This window comes from Rhipicephalus microplus, unplaced genomic scaffold (genome assembly GCF_043290135.1).
Source record: "Rhipicephalus microplus isolate Deutch F79 unplaced genomic scaffold, USDA_Rmic scaffold_26, whole genome shotgun sequence".
In the NCBI taxonomy this organism is placed as follows: domain Eukaryota; kingdom Metazoa; phylum Arthropoda; class Arachnida; order Ixodida; family Ixodidae; genus Rhipicephalus; species Rhipicephalus microplus.
In genome coordinates this window covers 8271009-8291739 of record NW_027464599.1, presented here as the reverse complement: position 1 = coordinate 8291739, position 20731 = coordinate 8271009, and the positions used below count along the sequence as shown (strand labels likewise).

The 20731-nt window shown below is 50.5% G+C and overlaps 1 long non-coding RNA gene and 2 other non-coding genes across 3 annotated transcripts; all 3 read right to left on the bottom strand.

Annotated features, from left to right (window-relative positions):
- Window positions 1–200: 200 nt before the first annotated feature.
- LOC119167845 (uncharacterized) lies at window positions 201–2235 on the bottom strand. The gene is made up of 3 exons (XR_005109318.2): window positions 2020–2235; window positions 571–711; window positions 201–424 (listed from the first exon to the last, which is right to left on the bottom strand). It is a non-coding gene; the product is annotated as an uncharacterized LOC119167845 (long non-coding RNA).
- A 14051-nt stretch (window positions 2236–16286) lies between these two features.
- On the bottom strand, window positions 16287–16360 carry TRNAN-GUU (transfer RNA asparagine (anticodon GUU)). Its single transcript has one exon. It is a non-coding gene; the product is annotated as a tRNA-Asn (tRNA).
- A 2282-nt stretch (window positions 16361–18642) lies between these two features.
- On the bottom strand, window positions 18643–18719 carry TRNAN-GUU (transfer RNA asparagine (anticodon GUU)). The gene has a single exon. It is a non-coding gene; the product is annotated as a tRNA-Asn (tRNA).
- Window positions 18720–20731: the final 2012 nt, after the last annotated feature.

Below are 20731 nucleotides of genomic sequence, written 5' to 3'. Positions count from 1 at the left end.
TTCTTTAAGGAAGTACGATATCGCTTCATTAAAATTGTATTGTATATCTCAGGCATTGGTTGTAAATTAAGGGCTTCGAAAATGGGTTTGGAATGTTCATCGCGAGGAACACCTGTAATTATGCGCACAGCCTTTTTCTGCAAAGAAAAGCAACCTCCAAACTTTCGTCCAAACCTCCAAATATGCAAAGAAAAATAACAACCTCTGCTTAATACTGGTCCCGTGTCCACGGGTGTTGTGTGAAGTGTTTTGTGAATGTTTTTTCATACCTTTTTTGCTGCTACGCGCTGGCGATGTTGAGAGCAACCCCGGGCCCCCTACCAAGCGTTCGGACACGCTCGGTGACATAGCATCCCTACCCGCAGATCCCGCGGAACAGATGAGGGTCATTTTCCAAATGCTCAAAGATGTTCACACCCGCTCACTGGAAAGTTCGAAGGTACAGACCGAATTAGCAGCTGATGTTAAAGCAAATAAATCTGGACAGAAATCCATCGAAACCAAGATCACTGCTATTCAGAACCGGCTTGAAGTACTGGAGGAAAATTATAAAAAACTAGAAGAACTTACCCAGGAAGTTAGTAGCATCCATACTCAGACAGATCAGCTTTCCGCTCAGGTATGCTCATTGCAAACACGCGTGCAGGATCACGATGACAGACTGCGACGCAACAACCTCATTTTCTACGGCATCCCAGATTCTGAAGAAACCTGGGCAATGACAGAGGAAAAAGTTATTTCCACTCTCAATTGCCACCTTTCTTCTCCCCTTTCCTCTGATGCCATTGAACGCGCGCATCGCTTGGGTACCTTCAGCCAGGGCAAATGTCGCCCAATCATAGTTAAATGCCTATCCTATAAAACAAAAGATGCGTTACTCGCGACACATATACACCTAAAGAAACATAACATCACTGTAGCAGAGGATTTTTCACCCGCTACACGTGCAGCTCGGAAAAAACTACTTGATTTTGCCAAGAGTCAACCAGGCCCCGTCAAGCATAAACTCAGCTACAACAAGCTGCTTCTGAACCAAAAATGCTACATGTACGACCCAAACAGTGATGCAATCATCAACATTCCAAATCGTAGTACACGAACCATTGCCCCGCCTGCAACTTCCAAGCCCTAGGAAAGCGCGAGGGGCAGTGGTCATGTGACTGTAGCTTCCATATCGGTCCTGTTTACTAATATCAGAAGTGTTCTTAACAAGTATAACTCTCTATCATCAGCGATCGACACATGCTCCGCTAAAATTATCGCGTTAACTGAAACTTGGCTCTGCGGGCAAGTGTGCGACTCCGAGATATTTTTAAACGCTCATCGCTTCTCACTTTTTCGTCGCGACCGTGGCACACAGAGAGGCGGTGGCGTACTTCTGGCTATTTCCAGCGATATCCCATCATCATCTGTACACGTTCATACTAATCTAGAAATGATATGGGCTGTGGTAACGCTTAGTCACCAGAGTGTAGTCATCGGGGTATGCTACCGCCCACCCTCACCCTCGCCTACATTCAGTAGCGAACTTCAAGATGCCATAAACGTTGTTAGTACGCGTTTCCCTACATCGCCGTTGCTCTTGCTGGGTGATTTCAATTTTCCCAACATAACCTGGAATTCCCATTCCCCTTTAATATTTCCGCTTTCGTCCCAAGCTCGCGAATTTTTAGACGTTTGCTCGGTATTTTCCTTACAGCAAATGTGTACACAAGCAACCAGAATAGTAGCTCACGCTGCAAACACATTAGACTTAATTCTAACAAACAGTTACGATATAATATCGCCCATAACGTACCTTCCGGGTCTTAGCGATCATTTGCTTCTACATGTTTCCATTAACTTAGCCCACCCGAAAACAAAGAAAAAGAAGAAAATCATTCGTGACTATAACAGAGGTGACTTTGAGGCAATCAACAATGACCTTTCTACCTACACTGATCTTTTTCTTGACGGTTTTGACGATCGCAGTGTACAAACTAATTGGAATATGTTTTCAGATAAAATAATTCAACTCACTGAACAGTACATCCCACACCGCAGTGTAACCAACAACTCAAATGCACCCTGGTACAACAGCCATATCCGGCGTTTGTCAAACAGGAAAAAGCGTTTCTTTCGCGCCGCAAAACTTTCGCCTTCTAATGAACGTTGGGCTTTATATGCAACAGCGTCTACGTTGTACATTCAAGCCCTTCGAGATGCAAAAAAACATTTTCATTCCTATGTACTACCTTCCATGTTAACCACAAATGTTAAGAAATTCTGGCGAACTTTTAATCCCTCAACCGATGACGCTATCACACTGACCGATTCCTCTGGCGACCCCATTTCATCTGATATTTGTGCCTCAGTTTTTAACCGTACATTTGCTGAGAACTTTTCTGCCCATTCTGCTGTTAATAACCCCACAACAAACAGCCATACCTTTGAAAGTATGCCACCTATACTAATCAGTACACTTGGTGTTCTTGAGCTCATTGGTGGACTTAGCCTTCATTCAGCTCCCGGCTGTGATAATATTAGTAACAAGTTCTTGAAAAACACTTCGGCCTACGCTGCGTTAATCTTAACTAAACTTTTTCAACAGTCTCTTGATCAGTCCATTCTTCCAAATGAGTGGAAAATTGGGAAGGTCATTCCAATTCTCAAGTCTGGAAGCAAGACATCTCCACTTAACTATCGCCCCATTTCCTTAACCAGCACATGTTGTAAAATGTTTGAGCATATTATTTTCACTAACCTTGTCGGTTTTCTAGAATCCAACTCTTTTTTCTGTTCAGCACAACACGGTTTTAGAAAACATTACTCATGTGAAACTCAGCTAATAACCTTTACTCATGCGCTACATCAAGTACTAGATCGATCATCGATCATTGACTGCATATTTTTAGATTTTTCTAAGGCATTCGACAAGGTTTGTCATAAATTGCTACTGCTTAAACTAGACACGCTTAATATTGGTATTAATTTACTGAAATGGATTGAGTGCTTCCTTTTAAACCGCTCACAATTTGTTTCTTTTAATGGCTTTAACTCAGAGTTTACAGATGTCTATTCGGGAGTTCCTCAAGGTTCAGTCCTTGGGCCTTTATTATTCCTAATTTATATTAATGATCTTCCTTCCGTTGTTAACTCTAATATTCTCCTATTCGCGGATGACTGTGTTGTTTTTAGAGAGATAACGAACTCTAATGATGTTGCCTCACTTCAGTCTGATCTTGGCGCAATCGCAGACTAGTGCAGTGAATGGCTAATGCAACTAAATATTAATAAATGTAAAGTCATGCGTGTTTCCAGAAAATCTTCCCGTCCACCACCATACCACATTGATAACATTCATTTAGAATCAGTAACTTCATATAAATACCTCCGTGTTTACATTACTGCAAACCTAAACTGGTCTGCTCATATCGAGCACTTAATTAACAAAGCTAACCGCATGTTAGGCTATCTTCGTCGAAACTTTTATCACGTTCCTTCCTCCTTGAAACTCCTGCTCTATAAAACACTTATCCGATCGAAATTAGAGTATGCTACATCGGTGTGGGATCCCACCCATATCAACTTAATTACTGCTCTAGAGATGGTTCAGAACAACTCTGTACGTTTCATTCGCGCTAATTACAGTCGCACCGCCAGCATAACTTCTATGAAATCAGACCTTTCCCTCCCATCATTATCACTGCGCAGAAAAGTGTCACGCATTGCCTTGTTTCATAAAATGTATCATCATCCTGATCTGCGCGATCGACTCATCCCTCAACCATCTTATGTATCCCATCGCACTGATCGTCGTCACAAAGTTGGATTCGCTTCATGTAATACTGAGTACTTTTATCAATCATTTCTACCACGAACCTCTCGCGATTGGAATGGCCTTCCCGCTGACATTGTAAACATTAAACACTGTAAACATTTTCGCAATTCTGTAGCTAATATTGTATACTCAGGCTCTTTCTAACTTATAGTGCGTCTCTATTGTACTTGCATATTTTGTTCCTTTTATTTTGTTACCTTTTTGTGCTTTTACCACTCCCCCTCTGTAATGCCTCTGGCCCTGAGGGGTATAATAAAATGAAATGAAATGAAATGAAATATCTTCAAAGCTAGCAGCCCGAAGAAAAAAAAGCGCCGCACCACCCCCGGCTGGGCTCGAACCTCCATCCTTTCTGTTAACATCCGATCGCGATAGCCAATTGCGTCACGGAGACAGTCGTGCTCCACTCTCACCACCATTAGAACATATCTTCAAAGCAACCAGCGCAAAGAAAAAAAAAGCGACACACCGTCCTCGGGTGGGCTCGAAACTCCAACTTTTCGGTTAACAGCCGATCGCACTAGCCAATTGCGCCACGGAGACAGTCCTGCTCTACTCTCACCACCATCAGAACATATCTTCAAAGCTATCAGCTCAAAGAAAAAAAAGCGCCGCACCACTACCGGGTGGGCTCGAAACTCCAACCTTTCGGTTAACAGTCGATCGTGCTAGCCAATTGCGCCACGCAGACAGTTCTGCTTCACTCTCACCACCATCAGAACATATCTTCAAAGCTATCAGCCCATAGAAAAAAGCCGGCACCACCACCGGGTGTGCTCGAACCTCCAACCTTTCGGTTAACGGCCGAACTCGCTAGCCAATTGCGCCACGGAGACAGTCCTGCTCCACTCTAGCCACCATCAGAACATATCTTTAAAGCTATCAGCCCAAAGAAAAAAAAGCAAGACACCACTCCCGGGAGGGCTCGAACCTCCAACCTTTCGGTTAACAGCCGATTGCGCTAGCCAATTGCGCCACGGAGACAGTCGTGCTCCACTCTCACCACCATCAGAACATTTCTTCGGAGCTATCAGCCCAAAGAAAAAAAAGCGCCACACCACCACCGGGTGGGCTCGAACCTCCAACCTTTCGGTTAACAGCCGATCGCGCTAGCCAATGGCGCCACGGAGACAGTCGTGGTCCACGCTCACCACAGTCAGAACATTTCTTCAGAGCTATCAGCCCAAAGAAAAAAAAGCGCCGCACCAACACCTGGTGGGCTCGAACCTCCAAACTTTACGTTAACAGCGGATCGCGCTAGCCAATTAGGCCACGGAGACAGTCGTGCTCCACTCTCACCACCATTAGAACATATCTTCAAAGCTATCAGCGCAAAGAAAAAAGCAACGAACACTCCCGGGAGGGCTCAAACCTCCAAATTTTCGGTTCACAGCCGAACGTGCTGGCCAATTGCGCCACGGAGGCAGTCGTGCTCAGATCTGGCCACTGTGAGAACATGTCTCTAAAGTTATCAGCGCAAAGAAAAAAGCAACACACCACTCCCAGGAGGGCTCGAACCTCCAACCTTTACGTTAACAGCGGATCGCGCTAGCCAATTGGGCCACGGAGACAGTCGTACTCCACTCTCACCACCATTAGAACATATCTTCAAAGCTATCAGCGCAAAGAAAAAAGCAACACACCACTCCCGGGAGGGCTCAAACCTCCAAATTTTCGGTTAACAGCCGAACGTGCAAGCCAATTGCGCCACGGAGACAGTCGTGCTCAGATCTGACCACCGTGAAAACATGTCTCTAAAGTTATCAGCGCAAAGAAAAAAGCAACACACCACTCCCAGGAGGGCTCGAACCTCCAACCTTTCGCTTAACAGCCGATCGCGCTAGCAAATTGCGCCACGGAGCCAGTCCTGCTATACTCTCACCATCATCAGAACATATCTTCAAAGCTATCAGCCCAAAGAAAAAAAAGTGCCGCACCACAACCGGGTGGGCTCGAACCTCCAACCTTTCGGTTAACAGCCGATCACGCTAGCCAATTGCGCCACGGAGACATTCATGCTCCACTCTCACCGCCATCAGAACATATCTTCAAAGCTATCAGCCCATAGAAAAAAGCCCGCACCACCACCGGGTGTGCTCGAACCTCCAACCTGTCGGTTAACGGCCGAACGCGCTAGCCAATTGCGCCACGGAGACAGTCCTGCTCCACTCTAGCCACCATCAGAACATATCTTTAAAGCTATCAGCCCAAAGAAATAAAAGCAACACACCACTCCCGGGAGGGCTCGAAACTCCAACCTATCGGTTAACAGCCGATCGCGCTAGCCAATTGCGCCACGGAGACAGTCCTGCTCCACTCTCACCACCATCAGAACATATCTTCAAAGCTATCAGCCCAAAGAAAAAAAAAGCGCCGCACTACCACCGGGTGGGCTCTAACCTCCAACCTTTCGGTTAACAGCCGATCGCGCTCGCCAATTGCGCCATGGAGACAGTCGTGCTCCACTCTCACCAACATCAGAACATATCTTCAAAGCTATCAGCCCAAAGAAAAAAAAGCGCCGCACCACCCCCGGCTGGGCTCGAACCTCCATCCTTTCTGTTAACAGCCGATCGCGATAGCCAATTGCGTCACGGAGACAGTCGTGCTCCACTCTCACCACCATTAGAACATATCTTCAAAGCAATCAGCGCAAAGAAAAAAAAAGGGACACACCGTCCTCGGGTGGGCTCGAAACTCCAACTTTTCGGTTAACAGCCGATCGCGCTAGCCAGTTGCGCCACGGAGACAGTCCTTCTCTACTCTCACCACCATCAGAACATATCTTCAAAGCTATCAGCTCAAAGAAAAAAAAGCGCCGCACCACTACCGGGTGGGCTCGAAACTCCAAGCTTTGAGTTAACAGCCGATCGCGCTAGCCAATTGCGCCACGGAGACAGTCCTGCTCCACTCTCACCACCATCAGAACATATCTTCAAAGCTATCAGCCCAAAAAAAAGCACCGCACCACCACCGGGTGGGCTCGAACCTCCAACCTTTCGGTTAACAGTCGATCGCGCTAGCCAATTGCGCCACGGAGACAGTCCTGCTTCACTCTCACCACCATCAGAACATATCTTCAAAGCTATCAGCCCATAGAAAAAAGCCCGCACCACCACCGGGTGTGCTCGAAACTCCAAGCTTTGAGTTAACAGCCGATCGCGCTAGCCAACTGCGCCACGGAGACAGTCGTGCTCCACTCTCACCACCGCCAGGACATTTCTTCAGAGCTATCAGCCCAAAAAAAAGAAGCGCCGCACCACCCCCAGGTGGGCTCGAACCTCCAACCTTTCAGTCAACAGCAGATCGCGCTAGCCATTTGCGCCACAGAGACAGACGTGCTCCACTCTCACCACCATCAGAACATATCTTCAAAGCTATCAGCGAAAAGAAAAAAAAGCGACACACCGTCCCCGGGTGGGCTCAAACCTCCAACCTCTCGGTTAACAGCCGATCGCGCTAGCCAAAAAATCGCCACGGAGACAGTCCTGCTATACTCTCACCACCATCAGAACATATCTTCAAAGCTATCAGTCCAAAGAAAAAAAGCGCCGCACCACTCCGGGTGGGCTTGAACCTCCAACCTTTCGGCTAACAGCCGATCGCGCTAGCCAATTGCGCCACGGAGACAGTCGTGCTCCACTTTCACCACCATCAGAACATATCTTCAAAGGTATCACCGCAAAGAAAAAAAAGCGACACACTGTCCCCGGGTGGACTCGAAACTCCAAGCTTTCGGTTAACAGCCGATCACGCTAGCCAATTGCGCCACGGAGACAGTCATGCTCCACTCTCACCGCCATCAGAACATATCTTCAAAGCTATCAGCCCATAGGAAAAAGCCCGCACCACCACCGGGTGTGGTCGAACCTCCAACCTGTCGGTTAACGGCCGAACGCGCTAGCCAATTGCGCCACGGAGACAGTCCTGCTCCACTCTAGCCACCATCAGAACATATCTTCAAAGCTATCAGCCCAAAGAAAAAAAAAGCGCCGCACTACCACCGGGTGGGCTCTAACCTCCAACCTTTCGGTTAACAGCCGATCGCGCTCGCCAATTGCGCCATGGAGACAGTCGTGCTCCACTCTCACCAACATCAGAACATATCTTCAAAGCTATCAGCCCAAAGAAAAAAAAGCGCCGCACCAACCCCGGCTGGGCTCGAACCTCCATCCTTTCTGTTAACAGCCGATCGCGATAGCCAATTGCGTCACGGAGACAGTCGTGCTCCACTCTCACCACCATTAGAACATATCTTCAAAGCAATCAGCGCAAAGAAAAAAAAAGCCACACACCGTCCTCGGGTGGGCTCGAAACTCCAACTTTTCGGTTAACAGCCGATCGCGCTAGCCAATTGCGCCACGGAGACAGTCCTGCTCTACTCTCACCACCATCAGAACATATCTTCAAAGCTATCAGCTCAAAGAAAAAAAAGCGCCGCACCACTACCGGGTGGGCTCGAAACTCCAAGCTTTGAGTTAACAGCCGATCGCGCTAGCCAATTGCGCCACGAAGACAGTCCTGCTCCACTCTCACCACCATCAGAACATATCTTCAAAGCTATCAGCCCAAAAAAAAAGCACCGCACCACCACCGGGTGGGCTCGAACCTCCAACCTTTCGGTTAACAGTCGATCGCGCTAGCCAATTGCGCCACGGAGACAGTCCTGCTTCACTCTCACCACCATCAGAACATATCTTCAAAGCTATCAGCCCATAGAAAAAAGCCCGCACCACCACCGGGTGTGCTCGAACCTCCAACCTTACGGTTAACGGCCGAACGCGCTAGCCAATTGCGCCACGGAGACAGTCCTGCTCCACTCTAGCCACCATCTGAACATATCTTTAAAGCTATCAGCCCAAAGAAAAAAAAGCAACACACCACTCCCGGGAGGGCTCGAACCTCCAACCTTTCCATTAACAGCCGATTGCGCTAGCCAATTGCGCCACGGAGACAGTCGTGCTCCACTCTCACCACCATCAGAACATTTCTTCGGAGCTATCAGCCCAAAGAAAAAAAAGCGCCGCACCACCACCGGGTGGGCTCGAACCTCCAACCTTTCGGTTAACAGCCGATCGCGCTAGCCAATGGCGCCACGGAGACAGTCGTGCTCCACTTTCACCACCATCAGAACATATCTTCAAAGCTATCAGCCCAAAGAAAAAAAGCGCCGCACCACCCCCGGGTGGGCTCCAACCTCCAACCTTTCGGCTAACAGCTGATCTCGCTAGCCAATTGCGCCACGGAGACAGTCACGCTCTACTTTCACCACCATCAGAACATATCTTTAAAGCTATCACCGCAAAGAAAAAAAGCGACACACCGTCCCCGGGTGGGCACGAAACTCCAAGCTTTCGGTAGACAGCCGATCACGCTAGCCAATTGCGCCACGGAGACAGTCATGCTCCACTCTCACCACCATCAGAACATATCTTCAAAGCTATCAGCCCAAAGAAAAAAAAAGCGCCGCACTACCACCGGGTGGGCTCTAACCTCCAACCTTTCGGTTAAAAGCCCATCGCGCTCGCCAATTGCGCCATGGAGACAGTCGTGCTCCACTCTCACCAACATCAGAACATATCTTCAAAGCTATCAGCCCAAAGAAAAAAAAGCGCCGCACCACCCCCGGCTGGGCTCGAACCTCCATCCTTTCTGTTAACATCCGATCGCGATAGCCAATTGCGTCACAGAGACAGTCGTGCTCCACTCTCACCACCATTAGAACATATCTTCAAAGCAACCAGCGTAAAGAAAAAAAAGCGACACACCGTCCTCGGGTGGGCTTGAAACTCCAACTTTTCGGTTAACAGCCGATCGCGCTAGCCAATTGCGCCACGGAGACAGTCCTGCTCTACTCTCACCACCATCAGAACATATCTTCAAAGCTATCAGCCCATAGAAAAAAGCCCGCACCACCACCGGGTGTGCTCGAACCTCCAACCTTTCGGTTAACGGCCGAACGCGCTAGCCAATTGCGCCACGGAGACAGTCCTGCTCCACTCTAGCCACCATCAGAACATATCTTTAAAGCTATCAGCCCAAAGAAAAAAAAGCAAGACACCACTCCCGGGAGGGCTCGAACCTCCAACCTTTCGGTTAACAGCCGATTGCGCTAGCCAATTGCGCCACGGAGACAGTCGTGCTCCACTCTATCCACCATCAGAACATTTCTTCGGAGCTATCAGCCCAAAGAAAAAAAAAGCGCCGCACCACCACCGGGTGGGCTCGAACCTCCAACCTTTCGGTTAACAGCCGATCGCGCTAGCCAATGGCGCCACGGAGACAGTCGTGCTCCACGCTCACCACAGTCAGAACATTTCTTCAGAGCTATCAGCCCAAAGAAAAAAAAGCGCCGCACCAACACCTGGTGGGCTCGAACCTCCAAACTTTACGTTAACAGCGGATCGCGCTAGCCAATTGGGCCACGGAGACAGTCGTGCTCCACTCTCACCACCATTAGAACATATCTTCAAAGCTATCAGCGCAAAGAAAAAAGCAACACACCACTCCCAGGAGGGCTCGAACCTCCAACCTTTACGTTAACAGCGGATCGCGCTAGCCAATTGGGCCACGGAGACAGTCGTACTCCACTCTCACCACCATTAGAACATATCTTCAAAGCTATCAGCGCAAAGAAAAAAGCAACACACCACTCCCGGGAGGGCTCAAACCTCCAATTTTTCGGTTAACAGCCGAACGTGCAAGCCAATTGCGCCACGGAGACAGTCGTGCTCAAATCTGACCACCGTGAAAACATGTCTCTAAAGTTATCAGCGCAAAGAAAAAAGCAACACACCACTCCCAGGAGGGCTCGAACCTCCAACCTTTCGCTTAACAGCCGATCGCGCTAGCAAATTGCGCCACGGAGCCAGTCCTGCTATACTCTCACCACCATCAGAACATATCTTCAAAGCTATCAGCCCAAAGAAAAAAAAGTGCCGCACCACAACCGGGTGGGCTCGAACCTCCAACTTTTCGGTTAACTGCAGATCGCGCTAGCCAACTGCGCCACGGAGACAGTCGTGCTCCACTCTCACCACCGCCAGGACATTTCTTCAGAGCTATCAGCCCAAAAAAAAGAAGCGCCGCACCACCCCTAGGTGGGCTCGAACCTCCAACCTTTCAGTCAACAGCAGATCGCGCTAGCCATTTGCGCCACAGAGACAGTCGTTCTCCACTCTCACCACCATCAGAACATATCTTCAAAGCTATCAGCGAAAAGAAAAAAAAGCGACACACCGTCCCCGGGTAGGCTCAAACCTCCAACCTCTCGGTTAACAGCCGATCGCGCTAGCCAATTGCGCCACGGAGACATTCCTGCTATACTCTCACCACCATCAGAACATATCTTCAAAGCTATCAGTCCAAAGAAAAAAAGCGCCGCACCACTTCGGGTGGGCTCGAAACTCCAACCTTTCGGTCAACAGCAGATCGCGCTAGCCAATTGCGCCATGGAGACAGTCGTGCTCCACTTTCACCACCATCAGAACATATCTTCAAAGCTATCACCGCAAAGAAAAAAAAGCGACACACTGTCCCCGGGTGGGCTCGAAACTCCAAGCTTTCGGTTAACAGCCGATCACGCTAGCCAATTGCGCCACGGAGACATTCATGCTCCACTCTCACCGCCATCAGAACATATCTTCAAAGCTATCAGCCCATAGAAAAAAGCCCGCACCACCACCGGGTGTGCTCGAACCTCCAACCTGTCGGTTAACGGCCGAACGCGCTAGCCAATTGCGCCACGGAGACAGTCCTGCTCCACTCTAGCCACCATCAGAACATATCTTTAAAGCTATCAGCCCAAAGAAAAAAAAGCAACACACCACTCCCGGGAGGGCTCGAAACTCCAACCTTTCGGTTAACAGCCGATCGCGCTAGCCAATTGCGCCACGGAGACAGTCCTGCTCCACTCTCACCACCATCAGAACATATCTTCAAAGCTATCAGCCCAAAGAAAAAAAAGCGCCGCACTACCACCGGGTGGGCTCTAACCTCCAACCTTTCGGTTAACAGCCGATCGCGCTCGCCAATTGCGCCATGGAGACAGTCGTGCTCCACTCTCACCAACATCAGAACATATCTTCAAAGCTATCAGCCCAAAAAAAAAAGCGCCGCACCACCCCCGGCTGGGCTCGAACCTCCATCCTTTCTGTTAACAGCCGATCGCGATAGCCAATTGCGTCACGGAGACAGTCGTGCTCCACTCTCACCACCATTAGAACATATCTTCAAAGCAATCAGCGCAAAGAAAAAAAAAGGGACACACCGTCCTCGGGTGGGCTCGAAACTCCAACTTTTCGGTTAACAGCCGATCGCGCTAGCCAATTGCGCCACGGAGACAGTCCTGCTCTACTCTCACCACCATCAGAACATATCTTCAAAGCTATCAGCTCAAAGAAAAAAAAGCGCCGCACCACTACCGGGTGGGCTCGAAACTCCAAGCTTTGAGTTAACAGCCGATCGCGCTAGCCAATTGCGCCACGGAGACAGTCCTGCTCCACTCTCACCACCATCAGAACATATCTTCAAAGCTATCAGCCCAAAAAATAGCACCGCATCACCACCGGGTGGGCTCGAACCTCCAACCTTTCGGTTAACAGTCGATCGCGCTAGCCAATTGCGCCACGGAGACAGTCCTGCTTCACTCTCACCACCATCAGAACATATCTTCAAAGCTATCAGCCCATAGAAAAAAGCCCGCACCACCACCGGGTGTGCTCGAAACTCCAAGCTTTGAGTTAACAGCCGATCACGCTAGCCAATTGCGCCACGGAGACAGTCATGCTCCACTCTCACCGCCATCAGAACATATCTTCAAAGCTATCAGCCCATAGGAAAAAGCCCGCACCACCACCGGGTGTGCTCGAACCTCCAACCTGTCGGTTAACGGCCGAACGCGCTAGCCAATTGCGCCACGGAGACAGTCCTGCTCCACTCTAGCCACCATCAGAACATATCTTTAAAGCTATCAGCCCAAAGAAAAAAAAAGCAACACACCACTCCCGGGAGGGCTCGAAACTCCAACCTTTCGGTTAACAGCCGATCGCGCTAGCCAATTGCGCCACGGAGACAGTCCTGCTCCACTCTCACCACCATCAGAACATATCTTCAAAGCTATCAGCCCAAAGAAAAAAAAGCGCCGCACTACCACCGGGTGGGCTCTTACCTCCAACCTTTCGGTTAACAGCCGATCGCGCTCGCCAATTGCGCCATGGAGACAGTCGTGCTCCACTCTCACCAACATCAGAACATATCTTCAAAGCTATCAGCCCAAAGAAAAAAAAGCGCTGCACCACCCCCGGCTGGGCTCGAACCTCCATCCTTTCTGTTAACAGCCGATCGCGATAGCCAATTGCGTCACGGAGACAGTCGTGCTCCACTCTCACCACCATTAGAACATATCTTCAAAGCAATCAGCGCAAAGAAAGAAAAAGCGACACACCGTTCTCGGGTGGGCTCGAAACTCCAACTTTTTGGTTAACAGCCGATCGCGCTAGCCAATTGCGCCACGGAGACAGTCCTGCTCTACTCTCACCACCATCAGAACATATCTTCAAAGCTATCAGCTCAAAGAAAAAAAAGCACCGCACCACTACCGGGTGGGCTCGAAACTCCAAGCTTTGAGTTAACAGCCGATCGCGCTAGCCAATTGCGCCACGGAGACAGTCCTGCTCCACTCTCACCACCATCAGAACATATCTTCAAAGCTATCAGCCCAAAAAAAAAGCACCGCACCACCACCGGGTGGGCTCGGACCTCCAACCTTTCGGTTAACAGTCGATCGCGCTAGCCAATTGCGCCACGGAGACAGTCCTGCTTCACTCTCACCACCATCAGAACATATCTTCAAAGCTATTAGCCCATAGAAAAAAGCCCGCACCACCACCGGGTGTGCTCGAACCTCCAACCTTTCGGTTAACGGCCGAACGCGCTAGCCAATTGCGCCACGGAGACAGTCCTGCTCCACTCTAGCCACCATCAGAACATATCTTTAAAGCTATCAGCCCAAACAAAAAAAAGCAACACACCACTCCCGGGAGGGCTCGAACCTCCAACCTTTCGGTTAACAGCCGATTGCGCTGTCCAATTGCGCCACGGAGACAGTCGTGCTCCACTGTCACCACCATCAGCACATTTCTTCGGAGCTATCAGCCCAAAGAAAAAAAGCGCCGCACCACCACCGGGTGGGCTCGAACCTCCAACCTTTCAGTTAACAGCCGATCGCGCTAGCCAATGGCGCCACGGAGACAGTCGTCCTACCGCTGAGGATGGGGCCCTTGCCACCCCTACCTTTGCTTCTGGACTGCTGCTTCTGTTGATGATGACCGCTCCACTGCTTAATTAATCTTTCCTCTTCTTTCCACTTTTCTCCCTTTTTCCCTTCCCCGCAGGCACTGCGCCGTGCTCCCGACCGGGTTGCAGAAATTAGGTGCCTTTTCTCATCTTCTAACCACTACCACCACCACCACAGTCGTGCTCCAGGCTCACCACAGTCAGAACATTTCTTCAGAGCTATCAGCCCAAAGAAAAAAAAGCGCCGCACCAACACCTGGTGGGCTCGAACCTCCAAACTTTACGTTAACAGCGGATCGCGCTAGCCAATTGGGCCACGGACACAGTCGTGCTCCACTCTCACCACCATTAGAACATATCTTCAAAGCTATCAGCGCAAAGAAAAAAGCAACGCAACACTCCCGGGAGGGCTCAAACCTCCAAATTTTCGGTTAACAGCCGAACGTGCTGGCCAATTGCGCCACGGAGACAGTCGTGCTCAGATCTGGCCATTGTGAGAACATGTCTCTAAAGTTATCAGCGCAAAGAAAAAAGCAACACACCACTCCCAGGAGGGCTCGAACCTTCAACCTTTCGGCTAACAGCCGATCGCGATAGCCAATTGCGTCACGGAGACAGTCGTGCTCCACTCTCACCACCATTAGAACATATCTTCTAAGCAATCAGCGCAAAGAAAAAAAAGCGACACACCGTCCCCGGGTGGGCTCGAAACTCCAACTTTTCGGTTAACAGCCGATCCCGCTAGCCAATTGCGCCACGGAGACAGTCCTGCTGTACTCTCACCACCATCAGAACATATCTTCAAAGCTATCAGCTCAAAGAAAAAAAGCGCCGCACCACTACCGGGTGGGCTCGAAACTCCAAGCTTTCAGTTAACAGCCGATCGCGCTAGCCAATTGCGCCACGGAGACAGTCCTGCTCCACTCTCACCACCATCAGAACATATCTTCAAAGCTATCAGCCCAAAGAAAAAAAAAGCGCCGCACTACCACCGGGTGGGCTCGAACCTCCAACCTTTCGGTTAACAGCCGATCGCGCTCGCCAATTGCGCCATGGAGACAGTCGTGCTCCACTCTCACTAACATCAGAACATATCTTCAAAGCTATCAGCTCAAAGAAAAAAAAGCGGCGCACCACCCCCGGGTAGGCTCGAACCTCCATACTTTCTGTTAACAGCCGATCGCGCTAGCCAATTGCGCCACGGAGACAGTCGTGCCCCACTCTCACCACCATCAGAACATATTTTCAAAGCTATCAGCGCAAAGAAAAAAAAAGCGACACACCGTCCCCGGGTGGGCTCGAAAGTCCAACCTTTCGGTTAACAGCCGATCGCGCTAGCCAATTGCGCCACGGAGACAGTCCTGCTCCACTCTCACCAACATCAGAACATATCTTCAAAGCTATCAGCTCAAAGAAAAAAAAGCGCCGCGCCACTACCGGGTGGGCTCGAAACTCCAAGCTTTCGGTTAACAGCCGATCGCGCTAGCCAATTGCGCCACGGAGACAGTCCTGCTCCACTCTCACCACCATCAGAACATATCTTCAAAGCTATCAGCCCAAAGAAAAAAAAGCGCCGCACCACCACCGGGTGGGCTCGAACCTCCAACCTTTCGGTTAACAGTCGATCGCGCTAGCCAACTGCGCCACGGAGACAGTCCTGCTTCACTCTCACCACCATCAGTACATATCTTCAAAGCTATCGGCCCATAGAAAAAAGCCCGCACCACCACCGGGTGTGCTCGAACCTTTAACCTTTCGGTTAACGGCCGAACGCGCTAGCCAATTGCGCCACGGAGACTGTCCTGCTCCACTCTAGCCAACATCAGAACATATCTTTAAAGCTATCAGCCCAAAGAAGAAAAAGCAACACACCACTCCCGGGAGGGCTCGAACCTCCAACCTTTCGGTTAACAGCCGATAGCGCTAGCCAATTGCGCCACAGAGACAGTCGTGCTCCACACTCACCACCGTCAGAACATTTCTTCGGAGCTATCAGCTCAAAGAAAAAAAAGCGCCGCACCACCACCGGGTGGGCTCGAACCTCCAACCTTTCGGTTAACAGCCGATCGTGCTAGCCAATGGCGCCACAGAGAAAGTCGTGCTCCACTCTCACCACCATCAGAACATATCTTCAAAGCTATCAGCGAAAAGAAAAAAAAAAGCGACACACCGTCCCCGGGTGGGCTCAAACCTCCAACCTCTCGGTTAACAGCCGATCGCGCTAGCCAATTGCGCCACGGAGACAGTCCTGCTATACTCTCACCACCATCAGAACATATCTTCAAAGCTATCAGTCCAAAGAAAAAAAGCGCCGCACCACTCCGGGTGGGCGCGAACCTCCAAACTTTCGTCTAACAGCCGATCGCGCTAGCCAATTGCGCCACGGAGACAGTCGTGCTCCACTTTCACCACCATCAGAACATATCTTCAAAGCTATCACCGCAAAGAAAAAAAAGCGACACACTGTCCCCGGGTGGGCTCGAAACTCCAAGCTTTCGGTTAACAGCCGATCACGCTAGCCGATTGCGCCACGGAAACAGTCATGCTCCACTCTCACCACCATCAGAACATATCTTCAAAGCTATCAGCCCAAAGAAAAAAAAAGCGCCGCACTACCACCGGGTGGGCCCTAACCTCCAACCTTTCGGTTAACAGCCGATCGCGCTCGCCAATTGCGCCATGGAGACAGTCGTGCTCCACTCTCACCAACATCAGAACATATCTTCAAAGCAATCAGCGCAAAGAAAAAAAAAGCGACACACCGTCCCCGGGTGGTCCCGAAACTCCAACTTTTCGGTTAACAGCTGATCGCGCTAGCCAATTGCGCCACGGAGACGGTCCTGCTTTACTCTCACCACCATCAGAACATATCTTCAAAGCTATCAGCTCAAAGAAAAAAAAGCGCCGCGCCACTACCGGGTGGGCTCGAAACTCCAAGCTTTCAGTCAACAGCAGATCGCGCTAGCCAATTGCGCCACAGAGACACTCGTGCTCCACTCTCACCACCATCAGAACATATCTTCAAAGCTATCAGTGAAAAGAAAAAAAAGCGACACACCGTCCCCGGGTGGGCTCGAAACTCCAACCTTTCGGTTAACAGCCGATCGCGCTAGCCAATTGCGCCACGGAGACAGTCCTGCTCCACTCTCACCACCATCAGAACATATCTTCAAAGCTATCAGCTCAAAGAAAAAAAAGCGCCGCGCCACTACCGGGTGGGCTCGAAACTCCAAGCTTTCGGTTAACAGCCGATCGCGCTAGCCAATTGCGCCACGGAGACAGTCCTCCTATACTCTCACCACCATCAGAACATACCTTCAAAGCTATCAGTCCAAAGAAAAAAGCGCCGCACCACTCCAGGTGGGCTCGAACCTCCAACCTTTCGTCTAACAGCCGATCGCGCTAGCCAATTGCGCCACGCAGAGAGTGAGGCTCCACTTTCACCACCATCAGAACATATCTTCAAAGCTACCAGCCCAAAGAAAAAAAAGCGGCGCACCACCCCCGGGTGGGCTCAAACCTCCAAACTTTCTGTTAACAGCCGATCGCGCTAGCCAATTGCGCCACGGAGACAGTGAGGCTCCACTTTCACCACGATCAGAACATATCTTCAAAGCTATCAGCGCAAAAAAAAGCGACACACCGTCCCCAGTGGGCTCGAAACTCCAAGCTTTTGGTTAACAGCCGATCACGCTAGCCAATTGCGCAACGGAGACAGTCCTGCTCCACTCTCACCACCATCAGAACATATCTTCAAAGCTATCAGCCCAAAGAAAAAAAAGCGCCGCACTACCACCGGGTGGGCTCGAACCTCCAACCTTTCGGTTAACAGCCGATCGCGCTCGCCAATTGCGCCATGGAGACAGTCGTGCTCCACTCTCACTAACATCAGAACATATCTTCAAAGCTATCAGCCCAAAGAAAAAAAAGCGGCGCACCACCCCCGGGTGGGCTCGAACCTCCATACTTTCTGTTAACAGCCGATCGCGCTAGCCAATTGCGCCACGGAGACAGTCGTGCCCCACTCTCACCACCATCAGAACATATCTTCAAAGCTATCAGCGCAAAGAAAAAAAAGCGACACACCGTCCCCGGGTGGGCTCGAAACTCCAACCTTTCGGTTAACAGCCGATCGCGCTAGCCAATTGCGCCACGGAGACAGTCCTGCTCCACTCTCACCACCATCAGAACATATCTTCAAAGCTATCAGCCCAAAGAAAAAAAGCGCCGCACCACCACCGGGTGGGCTCGAACCTCCAACCTTTCGGTTAACAGTCGATCGCGCTAGCCAACTGCGCCACGGAGACAGTCCTGCTTCACTCTCACCACCATCAGTACATATCTTCAAAGCTATCAGCCCATAGAAAAAAGCCCCCACCACCACTGGGTGTGCTCGAACCTTTAACCATTCGGTTAACGGCCGAACGCGCTAGCCAATTGCGCCACGGAGACTGTCCTGCTCCACTCTAGCCAACATCAGAACATATCTTTAAAGCTATCAGCCCAAAGAAAAAAAAGCAACACACCACTCCCGGGAGGGCTCGAACCTCCAACCTTTCGGTTAACGGCCGAACGCGCTAGCCAATTGCGCCACGGAGACAGTCCTGCTCCACTCTAGCCACCATCAGAACATATCTTTAAATCTATCAGCCCAAAGAAAAAAAAGCAACACACCACTCCCGGGAAGGCTCGAACCTCCAACCTTTCGGTTAACAGCCGATTGCGCTGTCCAATTGCGCCACGGAGACAGTCGTGCTCCACTGTCACCACCATCAGAACATTTCTTCGGAGCTATCAGCCCAAAGAAAAAAAGCGCCGCACCACCACCGGGTGGGCTCGAACCTCCAACCTTTCAGTTAACAGCCGATCGCGCTAGCCAATGGCGCCACGGAGACAGTCGTCCTACCGCTGAGGATGGGGCCCTTGCCACCCCTACCTTTGCTTCTGGACTGCTGCTTCTGTTGATGATGACCGCTCCACTGCTTAATTAATCTTTCCTCTTCTTTCCACTTTTCTCCCTTTTTCCCTTCCCCGCAGGCACTGCGCCGTGCTCCCGACCGGGTTGCAGAAATTAGGTGCCTTTTCTCATCTTCTAACCACTACCACCACCACCACAGTCGTGCTCCACGCTCACCACAGTCAGAACATTTCTTCAGAGCTATCAGCCCAAAGAAAAAAAAGCGCCGCACCAACACCTGGTGGGCTCGAACCTCCAAACTTTACGTTAACAGCGGATCGCGCTAGCCAATTGGGCCACGGAGACAGTCGTGCTCCACTCTCACCACCATTAGAACATATCTTCAAAGCTATCAGCGCAAAGAAAAAAGCAATGCAACACTCCCGGGAGGGCTCAAACCTATAAATTTTCGGTTAACAGCCGAACGTGCTGGCCAATTGCGCCACGGAGACAGTCGTGCTCAGATCTGGCCACTGTGAGAACATGTCTCTAAAGTTATCAGCGCAAAGAAAAAAGCAACACACCACTCCCAGGAGGGCTCGAACCTCCAACCTTTCGGCTAACAGCCGATCGCGATAGCCAATTGCGTCACGGAGACAGTCGTGCTCCACTCTCACCACCATTAGAACATATCTTCTAAGCAATCAGCGCAAAGAAAAAAAAGCGACACACCGTCCCCGGGTGGGCTCGAAACTCCAACTTTTCGGTTAACAGCCGATCCCGCTAGCCAATTGCGCCACGGAGACAGTCCTGCTGTACTCTCACCACCATCAGAACATATCTTCAAAGCTATCAGCTCAAAGAAAAAAAAGCGCCGCACCACTACCGGGTGGGCTCGAAACTCCAAGCTTTCAGTTAACAGCCGATCGCGCTAGCCAATTGCGCCACGGAGACAGTCCTGCTCCACTCTCACCACCATCAGAACATATCTTCAAAGCTATCAGCCCAAAGAAAAAAAAGCGCCGCACTACCACCGGGTGGGCTCGAACCTCCAACCTTTCGGTTAACAGCCGATCGCGCTCGCCAATTGCGCCACGGAGACAGTCCTGCTCCACTCTCACCACCATCAGAACATATCTTCAAAGCTATCAGCTCAAAGAAAAAAAAGCGGCGCACCACCCCCGGGTAGGCTCGAACCTCCATACTTTCTGTTAACAGCCGATCGCGCTAGCCAATTGCGCCACGGAGACAGTCGTGCCCCACTCTCACCACCATCAGAACATATCTTCAAAGCTATCAGCGCAAAGAAAAAAAAAGCGACACACCGTCCAGGGGTGGGCTCGAAAGTCCAACCTTTCGGTTAACAGCCGATCGCGCTAGCCAATTGCGCCACGGAGACAGTCCTGCTCCACTCTCACCAACATCAGAACATATCTTCAAAGCTATCAGCTCAAAGAAAAAAAAGCGCCGCGCCACTACCGGGTGGGCTCGAAACTCCAAGCTTTCGGTTAACAGCCGATCGCGCTAGCCAATTGCGCCACGGAGACAGTCCTGCTCCACTCTCACCACCATCAGAACATATCTTCAAAGCTATCAGCCCAAAGAAAAAAAAGCGCCGCACCACCACCGGGTGGGCTCGAACCTCCAACCTTTCGGTTAACAGTCGATCGCGCTAGCCAACTGCGCCACGGAGACAGTCCTGCTTCACTCTCACCACC